The sequence below is a fragment of the Capra hircus genome, chromosome 2 (genome assembly GCF_001704415.2).
Source record: "Capra hircus breed San Clemente chromosome 2, ASM170441v1, whole genome shotgun sequence".
Classification (NCBI taxonomy): domain Eukaryota; kingdom Metazoa; phylum Chordata; class Mammalia; order Artiodactyla; family Bovidae; genus Capra; species Capra hircus.
In genome coordinates this window covers 10,909,966-10,928,051 of record NC_030809.1, presented here as the reverse complement: position 1 = coordinate 10,928,051, position 18,086 = coordinate 10,909,966, and the positions used below count along the sequence as shown (strand labels likewise).

The 18,086-nt window shown below is 42.0% G+C and overlaps 1 pseudogene; it reads left to right on the top strand.

Annotated features, from left to right (window-relative positions):
- On the top strand, positions 3,500-4,044 carry LOC102181446 (annotated as a pseudogene).

Here is an 18,086-nt window from a genome sequence, read left to right as displayed (position 1 = left end):
GCATTTTCACAGCATCATCTTCCAGGATTTGAAATAGCTCAACTGGAATTCCATCACCTCCACTAGCTTTGTTTGGAGTCATGCTTTCTAAGGCCCACTTGACTTCGCATTCCAGGATGTCTGGCTCTAGGTGAGTGATCACACCATCATGATTATCTTGGTCATGAAGATCTTTTTTGTACAGTTCTGTGTATTCTTGCCACCTCTTCTTAATATCTTCTGCTTCTGTTAGGTCCATACCATTTCTGTCCTTTATTGAGCCCATCTTTGTATGAAATGTTCCCTTGGTATCTCTAATTTTCTTGAAGAGATCTCTAGTCTTTCCCATTCTGTTGTTTTCCTCTATTTCTTTGCATTGATCGCTGAGGAAGGCTTTGTTTAAAAACATACAATAAATTTCATGCACTTCGGTGTTCATCTCTATGAGTCAAACACATATTTCTGTGTTTCCACTACCATAATAATCTAATTATAAACTGTCTGTCACCCTAAAAGTTTCCTTTGTGCTGTCTTTTGTGGTCAACACCTTCTTCTCACCAAGCCTGTAGCATCTATTGATTTGTTTCCTGTTCCTATGATTTGGGTTTTCCAGAAAAGATTCTCTGAGGTGGGAAAATAGTGTGATTTGAATGTGATAGAGAAACTGACTCAATCTATAATGTGTACTCTTTCGTGCTATTGAATATTTCCTTAAATGTACACATTACTATGCCTTAAAAATAGCAGCAAAATAAGATTTTTGTAAAAGAAAAAGCTAAGATCTCAGAAGGGGATGACAGAGGTTGAGATGGTTGGATGGCATCACCGACTCAATGGATGTGAGTTTGAGTAAGCTCTGGGACTTGGTGATGGACAGGGAAGCCTGGCGTGCTGCAGTCCATGGGGTCGCCAAGAGTTGGACACGACTGAGCGACTGAACCTAACTGAACTGAAGATCTCAGAAAGTGTTGGGGACCACTGAAACCAGTTCCACCTAACACAGTTTAAACTCCCCACAGGGCAGAATGACTTCAGCTTAGTTTCAGATCCTGAGATCTTTTCCTTCACAAACTATGAAAGGCTCCCAAAGCCTGGTAGTTCTTAATGGGCTGAGAACCAAGTCCAATTAATTGGCAAAGAATTTACTGGGCCAATCAGAGAACAATATGCAAATAAATGAAAACTATAAAACCTCACCTTTGCTTTGGACATTGCAGAATTGAGGCTGTGAATGTTGCTGCCCCCTACCGGCCACATCTCTCAACAGCAGGTTCATGGAACTAACTCATATGATCCCACTTCAATTAAGACCTCTGTAGGACTCTGGATTAGAGACACAGGACTTATAATAAATTTACTCTTTGCTGGTAAGATCACTATTCTGCCACAAACATAAGCTGGTAATTATTGTTGTTCAGTCACTAAGTCGTGTCCGACTCTTTGCGACCCACTGGACTGCAGCCTGCCAGGCTTCCCTGTTCTTTTTCACTGTCTCCCAGAGTTTTCCCAAACTCATGTCCATTGAGTTGGTCATGCCATCCAATTGTCTCATCCTCTGTTGTCCCATTCTCCTGCTTCCCTTAATCTGTCAAAGTATCAGGATCTTTTCCAATGAGTCAGCTCTTCACATCAGGTGGCCAAATTTATAGGAGCTTCAGCTTCAGCATCAGTCCTTCCAACGAATATTCAGGGTTGATTTCCTTTAGGACTGACTGATTTGATCTCCCTACTGTCCATTATATCTACTACTGTGGGCAAGAATCCATTAGAAGAAATGGAGTAGCCCCCATAGTCAACAAAAGCATCCGAAATGCAGTACTCAAAGATGACAGAATGATCTCAGTTCATTTCCAAGGCAAACCATTCAATATCTCAGCAACCGAAGTCTATGTCCCAATCACTAATGTTGAAGAAGTTGAAGATGAAAGATTCTATGAAGACCTACAAGATCTTTTAGAACTAACACTAAAAAAATAAAGATGTCGTTTTCATCACAGGGGACTGGAATGCAAAAGTAGGAAGTCAAGAGCTACCTGAAGTAACAGGCAAGTTTGACCTTGGAGTACAAAATGAAGCAGGGCAAAGACTAACAAGAGTTTTGCCAAGAGAATGCACTGGTCGTAGAAAACACCCTCTTCCAACAACACAAGAGACTACTCTACACATAGACATCCGCAGATAGTCAATACCAAAATCAGATTGATTCTATTCTTTGCAGCCAAAGATGGAGAAGCTCTATACAGTCAGCAAAAACAAGACCAGGAGCTGACTGTGGCTCAGATCATAAACTCCTTATTGCCAAATTCAGACTTATATTGAAGAAAGTATGGAAGACAACTAGACCATTCAGGTATGACCTAAATCAAATCCCTTATGATTATACAGTGGAAGTGAGAAATAGATTCAAGGGATTAGATCTGATAGACACAGTACCTGAAGAACTTTGGAGGTTTGAAACATTGTTCAGGAGGTGGTGATCAAAACCATCCGCCAGAAAAAGAGATGCGAAAGGCAGAAGAGTTTTCTGAGGAGGCCTTAAAAATAGCTGAGAAAAGAAGACAAACTAAAGGCAAAGGGAAAAAGGAAAGATATGCCCATCTGAGTGCAGAGTTCCAAAGAATAGCAAGGAGAGATAAGACAGTCTTCCTCAGTGACCAGTGCAAAGAAATAGAGGAAAACAATAGAATGGGAAAGGCTAGAGATCTCTTCAAGAAAATTAGAGATACCAAGGGAACATTTCATGCAAAGATGGGCTCAATAAAGGACAGAAATGGTATGGACCTAACAGAAGCAGAAGATATTAAGAGGAGGTGGCAAAAATACACAGAAGAACTATACAAAAAGGATCTTCACAACCCAGATAACAATGATGGTGTTACTGTTATTGTCACCCAGAGCCAGACATCTGACTTCTTGGAGTGTGAAGTCAAATGGGCCTTAGCAAGCATGAGTGCCAACAAATCTAGTGGAGGTGATGGAATTTCAGCTGAACTATTTCAAATCCTAAAAGATGATGCTGTGAAAGTGCTACACTCAATATGCCAGCAAATTTAAAACACTCAGCAGTGGCCAAAGGACTGGAAAAGGTCAGTTTTCATTCCAATTCCAAAGAATGTTGAAACTGTCACACAGTTGCACTCATTTCATATGCTAGTTAAGTAATGCTTAAAACTCCAAGCAAGGCTTCAACATTATGTGAACCGAGAACTTCAAGATGTTCAAACTGGATTTAGAAAAGGCAGAGGAATCAGAGATCAAATTGCTAACATCTATTGGATCATTGAAAAAGCAAGAGAATTCCAGAAAAAACATCTACTTCTGCTTTATTGACTACACCAAAGCCTTTGACTGTGTGGATCACAACAAACTGTGGAAAATTCTGAAAAAGATGGGAATACCAGACCATCTGACCTGCCTCTTGAGAAACCTGTATGCAGGTCAGGAAGCAACAGTTAGAACCAGACATGGAACAACATATTGGTTCAAAATTGAGAAAGGAGCCTTTTCGATGGTTGCGGTGGTTGTGGGTAGAGCGCCATGAAGGTCTCAGGGACGCTTCGAGAGCATAAGGTGGTGGGGCGCTGTCTGCTGACCCCCAAATGCCGCATGCTTCCCTTCTATGGCATGAGAATTTTTGTGCCTAATCATGTTGTTGCCAACTCCCGCTTCTGGTACTGTGTTCTCAGTTGAAGAAGATGAAGAAATCCTCTAGGGAAATCGTCTGCTGTGGACAGGTGTTCGAGAAATCTCCTCTGCAAGTGAAGAACTTCGGCATCTGGCTACGCTATGATTCCCGCAGCGGCACCCACAACATGTACCGGCAGAACCGGGCCTTGACCACTGCCGGCGCCAGCCCGGCACCGAGCCCGGCCCACTCAATCCAGATCATGAAGGTGGAGGAGATCGCAGCCGGCAAGCGCCGCCGACCAGCGGTCAAGCAGCTCCACGACTCGATCATCAAGTTCCCAGCGCCCCATTGCGTCCTCCGTCGCCAGCACAAGCCACGCTTCACCACCAAGAGGCCCAACACCTTCTTTTAGGTGCAGGCCCTCTGTCCCCGGGGCTGCCCCAATAAAACTTAGTGGGAAAACCGGAAAAAAAAAAAATGGGAAAAGAGTACATCAAGGCTGTATATTGTCACTCTGCTTATTTAACTTAGATGCAGAGTACATCATGTGAAATGAAAGGTTGGATGAAGCACAAGCTGGAATCAAGATTGCCAGGTGAAGTATCAATAACCTCAGATATGCAGATGACACCATCCTTATGGCAGAAAGCGAAGAGGAACTAAAGAGCCTCTTGATGAAAGTGAAAGAGGAGAGTGAAAAAGCTGGCTTAAAACTCAACAGTCAAAAACGAAGATCATGGCATCCAGTCCCATCACTTCATGGCAAATAGATGGGGAAACAGTGGAAACAGTGGCTGACTTTATTTTTCTGGGCTCCAAAATCACTGCAGATGGTGACTGCAGCCATGAAATTAAAAGATGCTTGCTCCTTGGATGAAAAGCTATGACCAACCTAAACAGAGTATTAAAAAGCAGAGACATTTCTTTTCCGACAAAGGTCCGTCTAGTCAAAACTATGGTTTTTCCAGTAGTCATGTATGGATGTGAGAGTTGAACCATAAAGAAGGCTGAGCATCGAAAAACTGATGCTTTTGAACTGTGGTGTTGGAGAAGACTCTTCAGAGTCCTTTGGACTGCAAGGAAATCAAACCTGTCAATCTAAAGGAAATCAACCCTGAATATTCATTGGAAGGACTGATGCTGAAACTGAAGCTCCAATACTTTGGCCACCTGATGCAAATAGCCGACTCATTAGAAAAGACCCTGATGCTGGGAAAGATTGAAGGCGGGAGGAGAAGGGGATGGCAGAGGATGAGATGGTTGGATGGTATCACTGACTCAATGGACATGAGTTTGAGCAAGCTCCAGGAGATGGTAAAGTACAGGGAAGCCTGGCATGCTGCAGTCCATGGGGTTGCAAAGAGCTGGACATGACTGAGCAACTGAACAACAGCAGCAAAGCACAATGCCTGGCACATAGTGAGCATGCAGCCAATATTAATAGCTGTTAGGCAAATCTTCAGGCTTCCTACATGGCAACAGTGGTAAAGAACATGCCTGCCAATGCACGAGACACAAGAAACCCAGCTTCCATCCCTTGGTCAGGAAGATCCCGTGGAGAAGGGCCTGGCAACCCCACTCCAGTATTCTTGCCTGGAGAAACCCATTGACAGAGTAGCTTGGAGGGCTGCAGTCCAGGGGGTCACAAAGAGTCAGCTTAGCACACATGCAGGCAAGCCTTCAGAAGCCTCTCCCATTCTAAACTGACAAATTGTCCATTACACACTGTAGCGCAGTGAAAAGACTTTTAACACTTGGCTCCACCGCTTATGACCTTGAGCAAAAGTATCTTAACCTCTTTGAACTCTATTGACCTCACAAGTGGTTTCGAATGTTACCTGACATCATTTATGCAAAGCACCAACCACAGTACCTGGCATGCAGTAAACAGTGGTAATTAACACAGGAAGAATTACCAAGTACAGCCAGAGGCTGAACAGCTCTTGTTGCAAACAAGCAGGTCACAGGTGGTCACTATTCTGTCTATATTTTGAGCTGGCCCTCAGTGTTTGACAATTTTTAAGTTATTTGCCAGCATTAGAAACAGAAATTTCACATGTAAGCCCAGATTCTTCTATTTTTTAATGTGAAGCTCTGACTAGGTGTCACACCAGATCTATAAGGAAGATGGCAAATAGCAGTTGTTGTTCAGTCGCTCAGTTATGTCCGACTCTTTGTGACCCCATGGACTGCAGCGCAACAGTCTTCCCTGCCCTTCACCATCTCCATGTAGCATATAGCAGAGAAACCTAATTTCCTGCAAAGGAGCCAAGTAATCGCTGAAGAAGTGATGTTACAGCTGAGACATGAAAGTTAAGTAGGAGTTAACTTGATAAAGACAGTGGGGACGATGTCCCAGCAAAGGGACTGGCAGGTCTAAAGACCCTGATTCAGGGACATGAGTGCCTCCAGGACACTTCAGGGAAGCCTGGCTGGAGCACAGAGGAGGGGAAGGTGGGAAGATGAGACTCCAGTTGACACTTTATGGATTTTGGACTTTATTGTGGGGTTGAATATAGTTCAAGGCTGGAAGCTGGGCAGTAGCCAATCGGTGTAACAAACTGATGGGGCTAGACAGGGTCAGAATGGATTAGAGTCAAGGGTCGAGACTGAGCAGATGAAAAAGCAGAGCAGTACGAGGAGCCCCATCTAGAAACTCTGGGCAGACACAGGATAGCCTGTCAGCTGTGGTCTTGCAAAGGGCAGACTTTACAAGGACCAAGCTAAGCTGGACACCAGGGTGAATTTCCCATGTTCATTTTCAAAGTGAAAAAAATGAGAAAAATAAAGATTTGGACAAGGACATATAACAAGCGAGATACAGAACTAGATTCACAACGCCTACCTCTGACTTGCTGCTTATCTCACTGTATTAATTTTCTCAAGGTGAATAATCTCAGTACCAATACTGTGTTGTTGATAATAATATAGGTCCTTTATCAAGAGCTTGCTAAATGGTAGGCTCTGTGTTTATGTGCATTATCATTCTCATTATTTCATTTAGTTAACAGCTATAGTCCACCCAAAACAGTATGTACCAGGGGACTGTTGGGCACTGGAGACACAGGAATGAATGAGACAGACACATGCCTATCCTGTGGGAGTTCACCATCCGGAAAGGAGCTGAGTAGTTGAGGTAATGACAAAGGGTAATTGGCAGGCATTGTAGGGAGAGTCTAACAGTGAGCCTGTCCTACCATGGGCAGCTGGGAAGGCTTTCTGGGAGAAGTGACAGTTGAGCTGAAAAGGCAGGAGTGAAACTCAGAGGAAGATTGTTCCAGGAACAGAGAACAGCACATGGAAGTCACTATTGTCACCATAACCTGATGAGACAAGTGCTGTGGTTATCCCCTTCTCACAGATGAAGAAACTGAGGTTCTAAGAGAGATGAAGTAGCTGCCCCACTAGACAGTGCTGGAGCCAGGGTATAAGCCTGGATCTGCCTGGACCAAGGCTCATTCTCTTCGCTGCTAAACTGGATATTTCTCTTAGTTGGTCTGTTCCTTCTAAGGGTCATGTGAGTGAAGTGGAATATTAACTGAGATGCCTGCAATACAAGGAGTTGAAATCATGGCTTACAAACTATGCAAGCATGTCTGTGTCAGGGTTGGCTGTCTGTTTGGGAATGATAGCTATTCAGTGACACAGCTCCTGTGCTAACATCTGAATAGATGTTCAGTTCAGCTGAATATGATTCAACAGCCATTTATTGAGTGCCTACTATGTGCTAGGAAGGGTGCCAGGCATTGTCAGAGTTACAGAGATGATGAGAAAAGTGCCCAGGTGCTAGGCTAAAGATCATGTCTGTTGTTGAGTCGCTAAGTCATGTCCGACTCTTTTATGATCCCATGTTAATCACTAACAGATTTTAAAAGTTAAACAACAAAGCCATAAATAACCCTGGCAGTTAAAAACCATAGATAATGTCATAATAGCTACCAAGTTTTGAGAACTTAATGAAAATAAAACTGATCATGAAATCGTAGCTAAAAACTAAAAGCCCATTCTGTGAGATTAGGTTGAGGACTTGGCATGTATTATCTCCCTTAACCCATGTTCATTCTGTAAAGTTAATATCATACTGCCAATGGTACTAATATGACCCATTTTATAGATGAGGAAACTGAGCTTCAGAGGTTTTTTCTTGAGATTGCAGGGCTTCCCAGATGGCATACTGTTAAAAGACTCTGCCTGCTAATGCAAGAGACACAAGAGATGAGTGCAATCCCTGGGTTAGGAAGATCCCCTGGAGAAGGAAATGACAACCCATGCCAGTAATCTTGCTTGGAAAATTCCATGGACAGAGGAGCCTGGCAGACCACAGTCCATGGAGTTGCAAAGAGCTAGTAAATAGGAGAACTATAATTCAAACCCAGGTCTGCCTGACTCCAAAACTTGGACTCTAGAGCACCACACCATCTTTGCAAGAAGAGTCAGTTTGTGAAAACCCAGGGGAATGTATGATCTGCATTTGGCCAGGCACACATCCAGACAGGAGAAATAAATATCAGTGCTCTAAAAACCCTCCAAGGGAGTAAAGAACCAGAGGAAAAAAATAAAACAAGATGTCTAATCATTTAAAGACTAGTTAATCCCTAAATGGAGAAGGCAATGGCAACCCACTCCAGTGTTCTTGCCTGGAGAATCCCAGGGATGGAGGAGCCTGGTGGGCTGCAGTCTGTGGGGTAGCAAAGAGTCTGACACGACTGAAGCGACTTAGCAGCCGCAGTAATCCCTAAATGGAGAGCCCACCTCAAATATTTATACTGTCCTTTTCGTCACTTAATTCTACTTAAACTGGCCTCTAGAAGTATCTTTAACTAGCAAAAGCTTAGAATTTTTGGTATCAAGATATACCTCTTTGAGTTTTTTTAAATTAATTATTTAATTAATTAATTTGGCTCTGCCTGGTCACAGTTGTGGCTCTCAAGACCAATATTCTTTGTCGCATGAGGGGTCTAGTTCCCTAACCAGGGATCAAACCCAGGCCTCTTGCATTTGGAGCTTGGAGTCTCAGCCAATGGACCACTAGGAAAGTTGCACCTCCTTTAATTCTTGTTTTACATTTATATGGGAAAGAAAAGAAACTATTTCATAAAAATCAGTATTAAGCAAATAAGAGAACCTCATTAATGGTGAGCTAGATGACTCACAATCTAGAATTAAGATTGCCAGGAGAAATGTCAACAACCTCAGATATGCAGATGATAACTCTTTAATGGCAGAAAGTGAAGAGGGACTAAAGAGCCTCTTGATGAAGAGTAAGTGTTAGCTGCTCAGTCACGTCCTACTCTTTTGAGTTCCCATGGATTGTAGCCCACCAGGCTCCTCTGTCCATGGAATTCTCCAGGCAAGAATTCCAGAGTAGATTGCCATTCCCTCTTCCAGCAGATCTTCCTGACCCATGGATCAAACCTGTGTCTCCTGCATTGCAAGCAGATTCTTTGCTGTCTGAGCTGAAGAGGAAAAGAGGTGAGTGCAAAAGATGGCTTAAAACTCAACATTCAAAAAATGAAGATCATGGCATTCAGTTCCATCTGTTCATGGCAAATAGGGAAACAATGGAAACAGTGACAGATTTTATTTTCATGGGCTCCAAAAATCACTGTGAACAGTGACTTCAGCTACAAAATTAAAAGATGCTTGCTCCTTGGAAGAAAAACTCTAACAAATCTGCTGCTGCTAAGTCACTTCAGTCATGTCTGACTCTGTGCGACCCCATAGACAGCAGCCCACCAGGCTCCCCGTCCCTGGGATTTTCCAGGCAAGAATACTGGAGTGGGGTGCCATTGCCTTCTCCGCTAACAAATCTAGACAGTGTATTAAAAAGCAAAGACATCATTTTGCTGACAAAGATCCATCTATTCAAAGCTATGGTTTTTCCAGTAGTCATGTACGGATGTGAGAGATGGACCGTAAAGAAGGCTGAGCACCGAAGAATTGATGCTTTCAAACTGTGGTGCCTGAGAAGACTCTTGACAGTCTCTTGGACCAGTCAATCCTAAAGGAAATCAACCCTGAATATTCATTGGAAGGACTGATGCTGAAGCTGAAGCTCCAGTACTTTGGCCACCTGGTGTGAAGGGCTGACTCATTGGAAAAGACCCTGATGCTGGAAAATATTGAAGGTAGGAGGAGAAGGGGCCAACAGAGGATGAGATGGTTGGATGGCATCATCAATTCAATGGGCATGAGTTTGAGCAAACTCCGGGAGATGGTAAAGGACAGGGAAGCCTGGTGTGCTGCAGTCCATGACATTGCAGAGTCGGACATGACTGAAAATAACAATAGTTAAGGATGTGGGTACAAACTGTGCTATGCTTTGCAAACTGGGGGAAGAACATCCCTTGCAGTAGGCAGCCATCCGTCGTGGGACATGAACATCCTGTCTCTGTGATTATCTGTGCTGTGGGGAGGGAGGTATCCAGCCTCATTCCAGATGTTCAGATACTGCCAGAAGTGAAATCTATGTAGCTAAGGGAGTGCCCCGAATTGCCTCTGTGACACATGGATCAGGAAGATCATTGTTGTGTTCAAACATATGACGTTTACCCTGTTGTGTTCAAACATATGGATGCTTGCATTTCCATCTGCTTATTTACCCTTTGTCCTAGCATAAAAAAGGCGTGAAATAAAACTAATGCTTACTTTATGCCACTTTGAATATGCTATGTTATTGTCTCTTTAACAGTTCATTTAATACTATAAAATGAGTTCAAAGAGGTAGAACACACAACAGCCTCTATCACAGCAACTGTAACAAGTTACTTATTACAACTATTGTGTTAGTAGAAAAGTAAACTGAGAGCTTCCATTTATTGAGTGCACACTATGTGCCAGGCACTGTACAGAGCACTTCTCATAATTGTCTTTTTTTAAGCATAAAGTATTTTTATTTGATTTTAAATATTAATTGAAATATAGCTGATTTACAATGCTGTGTGAGTTTCTGCTGTACAACAAAGTGAATCATGTATATATGTATTAATAGCAACATTTTTTTAGATTCTTTCCCCATATATATAGGTCGTTACAGAGTATCGAATAGAGTTCCCTGTGCTATACAGTAGGTCCTTATTTGTTATCTGTTTTATATATAGTAGTATGTATATGTCATTCCCAGTTTCCCAGCTTATCCCTCCCCCTCCCTTACCCTCTGGTATCTGTATTTTTATATCTGTAACTGTTTCTGTTTTGTATTTAAGTTCATTTGTACCCTCTTTTAGACTTCATGTATATGATATGATATTTGTCTTTCTCTGACTTACTTCACTCAGTATGAGAATTTCTAAGTCCATCCATGTTGCTGCAAATGGCATTATTTTGTTCTTTTTATGGCTAAGTAATATTCCACTGTATACTTTATCTATTGTCTTCTCTATCCATTCATCTGTCAATGGACATTTAGGTGGCTTCCATGTCTTGGCTATTGTAAATAGTGCTGCTATGAACACTGGGGTGCAAGTATCTTTTCCAATTATGGTTTTCTCTGGATATATGTCCAGGAGTGGGGTTGCTGGATCATTGTGTGTGTGTGTGTGTGTGTGTGTGTGTGTGTGTGTGTGTGTTAGTCGCTCAGTCATGTCCAACTCTTTGTAACTCCCTGGACTGTAATCCACCAGGCTCCTCTATCCATGGAATTCTCCAGGCAAGAATACTGGAGTGGGTAGTCATTTTCTTCTTCAGGAGATCTTCCCCACCCAGGGACAGAGCCTGGTTCTCCTGCATTGCCGGCAGATTCTTTACTGTCTGAGCCACCAGGGAAGCCCTTGCTGGATCATATCATAGCTCTGTTTTTAGTTTTTTAAGGAACCTCCATACTGTTCTCCATAGTGGCTGCACTAATTTACATTCCCAGAGTTCTCTTTTCTTCATACCCTCTCCAGCATTTATCGTTTGTAAATTTTTTTATAACGGCCATTTACAGCAGTGTGAGATGACATCTCATTGTAGTTTTGATTTGCATTTCTCTAAAAATTAGTGAAGCTATGACAAACCTAGACAGTGTATTAAAAAGCAGAGACATTACTTTGCCGACAAAGGTCCATCTTGTCAAAGCTATGGTTTTTCCAGTAGTCATATATGGATGTGAGAGTTGGACCATAAAGAAAGCTGAGTGCCGAAGAATTGATGCTTTTGTAACAGTGGTGTTGGAGAAGACTCTTGAGAGTCCCTTGGACTGCAAGGAGATCAAACCTGTCAATCCTAAAGAAAATCAACCCTGAATATTCATTGGCAGGACTGATGCTGAAGTTGAAACTCCAATACTTTGGCCACCTGATACGAAGAGCCAACTCATTGGAAAAGACCCTGATGCTGGGAGAGATTGAAGGCAGGAGGAGAAGGGCGTGACAGAGGATGAGATGGTTGGATGGTATCACCGACTCAATGGACATGAGTTTGAGCCAGCTCTGGGAGATGATGAAGAACAGGGAGGCCTGGTGTGCTACAAACCAGTGGGTTCACAAAGAGTCGGAAATGATTGAGCAACTGAACAACAGTGATAGTGACATTGAGCATCTTTTCATGTGTCTCTTAGCCATCTGTATGTCTTCTTTGGAAAAATATATATTTAGATCAACTGCCCATTTTTTGATTGTGTTGTTTGTTTTTTTTAAATTTTGTGTTGCATGAGATGTTTGTATATTTTGTAGATTAATCAATCCCTAATTGGTTCCTTTGTTTGCAAGTGTTTTCTCCCATTCTGAGAGTTCTCTTTTTGTTTTGCTTATGGTTTCCTTTGTTATGCAAAAGCTTTTAAGTTTAATTAGGCCCCAGTTATTTATTTTTGTTCTTATTTTCATTACTCTATGAGGTGGATCAAAAAAGATCGTGTTGCCATTTATGTCAAAGAATGTTCTGCCTATGTTTTCCTCTAAGAGTTATCTGGCCTTACATTTAGGTCTTTAATCTCATACATTATTTCATGTAATCTTTAGAACAACCCTATGGTCTAAGAACTATCACCTATTTTACAGAAAAAGAAACAGACATTGAGGAGGTTAAGCAACTTCCCGAGGTCACACAGAGAACAAGTAGCCTCTGAGGCAGACAGGTCGTCAAGGCTCTCTGAGAGACTAATACCATATTTAGACATCAGGCTTCTCTTCCCCATGCAAGCTTTTCTCTTTTTCCTCATCAATATAGACACCTGATTCCCCTCCCCAGTTGTGGTTGCTGTTCAATCACTAAGTCCTGTCTGACTCTTTGAGACCCCATGGACTGCAGCAAGCCAGGCTTCCCTGTCTCACTCTCTCCTGGAGTTTGCTCAAATTCATGTTCACCGAATCGATGATGCCATCCAACCATCTCATCCTCTGTTGCCCTCTTCTTCTCCTGCCCCCAATCTTTCCCAGCATTAGGGTCTTTTCCAGTGAGTTGGCTCTTTGCATCAGGTGGCCAAAGTATCGGAGCTTCAGCTTCAGCATCAGTCCTTCCAGTGAACGTTTAGGGTTGATTTCCTTTAAGACTGACAGGTTTGATCTCCTTGCTGTCCAAGCAGTAAGAGAAGTATAGCAACTGAGCCTTGAGAGGATATTTTTGCAGTCAGGCAGCCTAGGCTAAAATCCATTTCTACCTCTTACAGCTGTGACCTTGGCTGTATTTCTCCATGAGCCCCAGTTTCCTTATCATTAAAACAAGGATAATAATGTCTCTCAGAAGATTGTTGAAGTGTTTAAGACGTGACAGTTTTTTATTTTTTACTTTTTGAAAAATATTTAAAAAATTTATTTCTGTATTTATTTTTAAATGTTTTGGGCTGTTCTGAGACTTCATTGCCACCCACAAGATTTCTCTAGTTGTGGTTCTAAGGGGCTACTCTCTAGTTGCCGGGTTCGAGCTTCCCGCTGTGGTGATTTCTCTTGTCACAGAGTGAAGGCTCAGTAGTTGTGGCCCACGGGCTTGGTTGCTCTGCAGCATGTGGAATCCTCCCTGATCAGAGATGGAGCTGGTGTTCCCTGCATTGCAAGGCAGAGTCCTAACTGCTGGACCACCAGGGAAGCCCCTTTCAAAAATATTTATTTATTTGGCTGCACTGGGTCTTAGTTGTCTTATGTGGGATCTTTCATTGCTGTACACGGATTCTCTAATTGCTGGCTTATTTGCTTTGTGGTATGTGGGATCTTAGTTCCCTAGCCAGCGACAGAACCTGAGTTCCTTGCATTGCAAGGCAGATTCTTAACCACTGGACAACCAAGGAAGTCCCTTGTAGGTTTTTAGTACAGAGATCAGAGCATAGTAATTGCTTAATAAACAGTAACTCTGATTATTACCTGTCAGCCACCAACCTTATCAAGTACATCTAATAAGGACTGAATTTCAGGAGTGGACCCAACTTAAGGTCAGACTGGGGCCCAAAACAGTATTATGCCTGTTTCTTTAAAAACATAGGATGCCTTATGTGTACAAATGAAAATTGTTAACTTCAAGTTGTCATCACCTTGGGGACAGTGTGCTTATTCCACGGACACTTCCACTCTCCAAAACATTTTGGGGATACCCAGTTCAGAAATGGCTTCAGGTTCTATGACACATTCTTTTGAATATTGTCATCAATAGCAAATCTTTACCCTCTGTAAAGATAAATTCAATGTTTGAAATAATCAGAAGTTGGTGAATAAATAGGGTACAGGGGAAGATGAAGTAAGACTAATTTTCTAATATGGCTTTTACATAGATTTTGTCCTTTTATTTTTGGTCATGTGACTCGATGAATCTTAGTTTTTCTGCCAGAGACTGAACCTGAACCCTCAGCAGTGGAAGTGCAGAGTCCTAACCACTGGACAACCAGGGAATTCCCAAGGATTTTATCCATTTAAAATAGACTAGTTTTTCTTATCCTTCAATTAAAAAATAAATTAATTTTAAAAAATAAAAAAATAGTTTTTCAAAGATAAAAGCAAATGAAGTCCAATTAAATTAAAACAAGAAAGAAAATTACCCATAGCTTACAACACATGCATGTTAAGCTGATTCAGTTGTGTCTAATTCTTTGTGACCCCATGGACTGTAGTCCGCCAGGCTCCTCTGTTCATGGGATACTCCAGGCAAGAATACTGGAGTGGGTTGCCATGCTCTCCTCCAGGGAATCTTCCTGACCATGGATTGAACCCACATCTCTTAAGTTTCCTGCATTAGCAAGCAGATTCTTCACCACGAGTGCCACCTACAACTGCTATCATTTTGGTGCATTTTTTAATATCTTTCCTTAATACACAATTTTAAAAATAGAAGTAAAAGTGTATATACAATTTGTAAAATGCTAACCTGATTTAAATTATGTCATAAACATATTTTTATGTTGCTGTAGTCTTTGTAATATTTTTAACGGCTGCATAATATTTCATCAAATAGACATGGCAGAATTTACTTAACCACTTCTCTTCTGTTGAACATGTAGGTGGTTGTTTCAAATGTTTTATTATGAAATATATGTAATTTCCCCCCAATTTTTTCTTATTTCTTTAGCTTAGATTACTGGAAGAGGGATGTTGGATCAAAGGGTATGAGAATTTAATGATTCTTTTGTTTTTTTTTAATTTATTTTTAATTGAAGGATAATTGCTTTACAATACTGTGTTGGTATTTGCCATATATCAACATGAATCAGCATAGGTATGCATTTGTCCCCTTCCTCTTGGCCCTCCCTCCCACCTCCCACCCCATGCCACACTCTTAAGTTGTCACAGAGCACCTATTTGAGCTCCCTGAGTCATACAGCAAATTCCCACTGGCTATCTATTTTACATACGGTGGTGTATACGTTTCCCAGTGGCTCTTGATATTTACTTCCAAATTGTTTTCCAATAGGTTTTCACTGGGGCTTCCTTGGTGGCTCAGCTGTAAAGAATCTGCTGCAATGCAAGAGACATGGGTTTGATCCATGTGTCAGGAAGATCCCCTGGAGGAGGGCATGGCAACCCGCTCCAGTGTTCTTTCCTGAAGAATCCCGTGGACAGAGGAGCCTAGTGGGCTACATACAGTCCATAGGGTCACGAAGAGTTGGAAGCTCCTGAGCACGCATGCACACAGGTTTTCACTCATTTATAATGCCACTGGAAATATTAGAATATCCATTTCACTGCATCTAAAACAAGAACTTGGTAGCACAATTTTAGTAAATTAGGAACTAGAAAAAAATTTCCTTGGGAACTAATTTTAAAGTCAGCTGCGGGGCTTCCCTGGCGATCCAGCAGTTAAGACTCTCCGCTGTCAGTGCAGGGAGCCTGAAACTAAGATCTCATATGCTGCATGGTGTGGCCAAATAAATAAATAAAATAAAATTGGTTTGACTTCTCTCTCTCCCTCCCCAAATCAAAAAATATATATATTTGAAAAAAATTTACAAAAACATGTAAATAAGTGTGTAGTTTCTCAAAATTAGTACTTTGAAGGGAATCACTTGTTTAGGTGTTTGTCTTCTGATATTTTTGTTTTTTAAAAAAATTAACCTCATCACTTCACATTCACACCTCCAAAGAAAAACACAGGAGCAATTATAGTCAACCTGACAAAAACACTGGTGTGATGACTCATATCCTGTCCACCTTGAGTTTGGCGCTGGTGCTATACTGCTGGGCCCGACACTGCTGGGAGCCTGCCATTGCCTAAAGGCTTCTGGGGGTGGGATCGTCTCTGCTTTGAAAGAGGAGGGATCACCTTTTAAAGTGAGTGGAAAAGACTGGCTTTACCCTCTTATAACAATTACACCAGCTGAAAAGGGCCCAGACAGGTGGAAAATTCCAGATACCTGTTGCTGCTGCTGCTAAGTTGCTTCAGTCGTGTCCAACTCTGTGCAACCCCATAGATGGCAGCCCACCAGGCTCGTCTGTCCCTGGGATTCTCCAGGCAAGAACACTGGAGTGGGTTGCCATTTCCTTCTCCAGTGCATGAAAGTGAAAAGTGAAAGTGACGTCGCTCAGTCCTGTCCGACTCTTAGCGACCCCATGGACTGCAGCCTACCAGGCTCCTCTGTCCGTGGGATTTTCCAGGCAAGAGTACTGGAGTGGGGTGCCATTGCCTTCTCCGCAGATACCCGTTACTCCCCTACTAAAGCAATGATCTTTTTGTTTTGTTTTTAATTATGATAACTTTTCAGTTACATAAGAAACCTACATTAATTGTAAATGTACAAACAAGACAGGCAAAAACAATAAAAAGTACAGCGTATTTCCCAATTCCGAGCAAAAACCATCCAGATTTTGACGTATGTGCCCTCACACCATCTCCTCTGAGGCACATTTTATCAAAACCATCATGCCTCGTGTGCTCAGTCCCTCCGTCGTGCCCAGCTCTTTGCGACCCCATGGACTGTGGCCCGCCAGGCTCCTCTGTCCATGGAATTCTCTAGGCAAGAATATCGGAGCGGTTTGCGATTTCCTTCTCCAGGGGATCTTCCCGACCCAGAAGTCAAGCCTGTGGCTCTTGCTTCTCGTGCATTGGCAGGCAGGTTCTTTATCTCTGAGCCACCTGGAAAGCTCAAGGAGACTGAGGCAGAGAAGTAATTTGCCTAAGGTCACAAAGTTTATAAGTTAACTAACTGGAATATTTTTTCCATGTTGTTAAGTTCATTTCCACACAACTTTTTGAATGGCTGCACGGTATCTCACTCTGTGGATGAAGTAGCATTTAATTGTTCCACTTCCTTTTATGAGACATCTAGATTATTTCCATTTTTCAGTGTTATACACATCGCTAAGATACTTACTATGTGACCTTTGTGCACATCCTTGATTATTTCCTTTTAGGCTAAATGCCCGCAAGAAGAGTTGCGTTGATTTTTATTTCCCTCAAAGAGATGTTCCTTTCTCTATGTTTTTCATGATCTTGAATGTTGTAAATTTTACCACTTTCGCCTACAGCAATATTTTAAAATTCATTTTACCAGTTCTGAGAAATGAATTCCAGTGCTAAAGGGTGAGTCATTTCTCCAAAGTGAAAGAGCCAGGGCCTCATATCTCCCCCCTTTCCATGCTGTCTTGCTTTTTACAGGTGCTGAACTTCATGGCTTATCCACTTGTTCACTGGCCAGGAATGAGGAGTGTTAACCTGGGACAAACCAATTTATGCAGGCAAGATTCTTTTGGTCTATGAGTCAGCATTCACTCATTCAGTAAATATTTGAATAGTTACTTCATGAGTAGTACTAAGCAGAGGTTATGGGGTTCACAGAAAAAAATATTTAGAACATGCTAACAAAACATTTAGCACATTATACACAATAATTGCTCGAGAAATCAATATTTATGCCAGGCACTGTGCTAATTGCCCAAGGAGTGTATTATCTCCTTTAATTCCTACACCAGCCTGCAGAATTGGGTTCTTTTTTAATATTTATTTTTATTTATTTATTTGGCTGCACTGGGTCTTAATTGTGGCATGTGGGATCTAGTTCCCTGACTGAGATTGAACCTGTGCCCCTTGTATTAGAAGTCATTCTTAACCACTGGACAGCCAGGAAATTCCCGGTGGTCTTTTA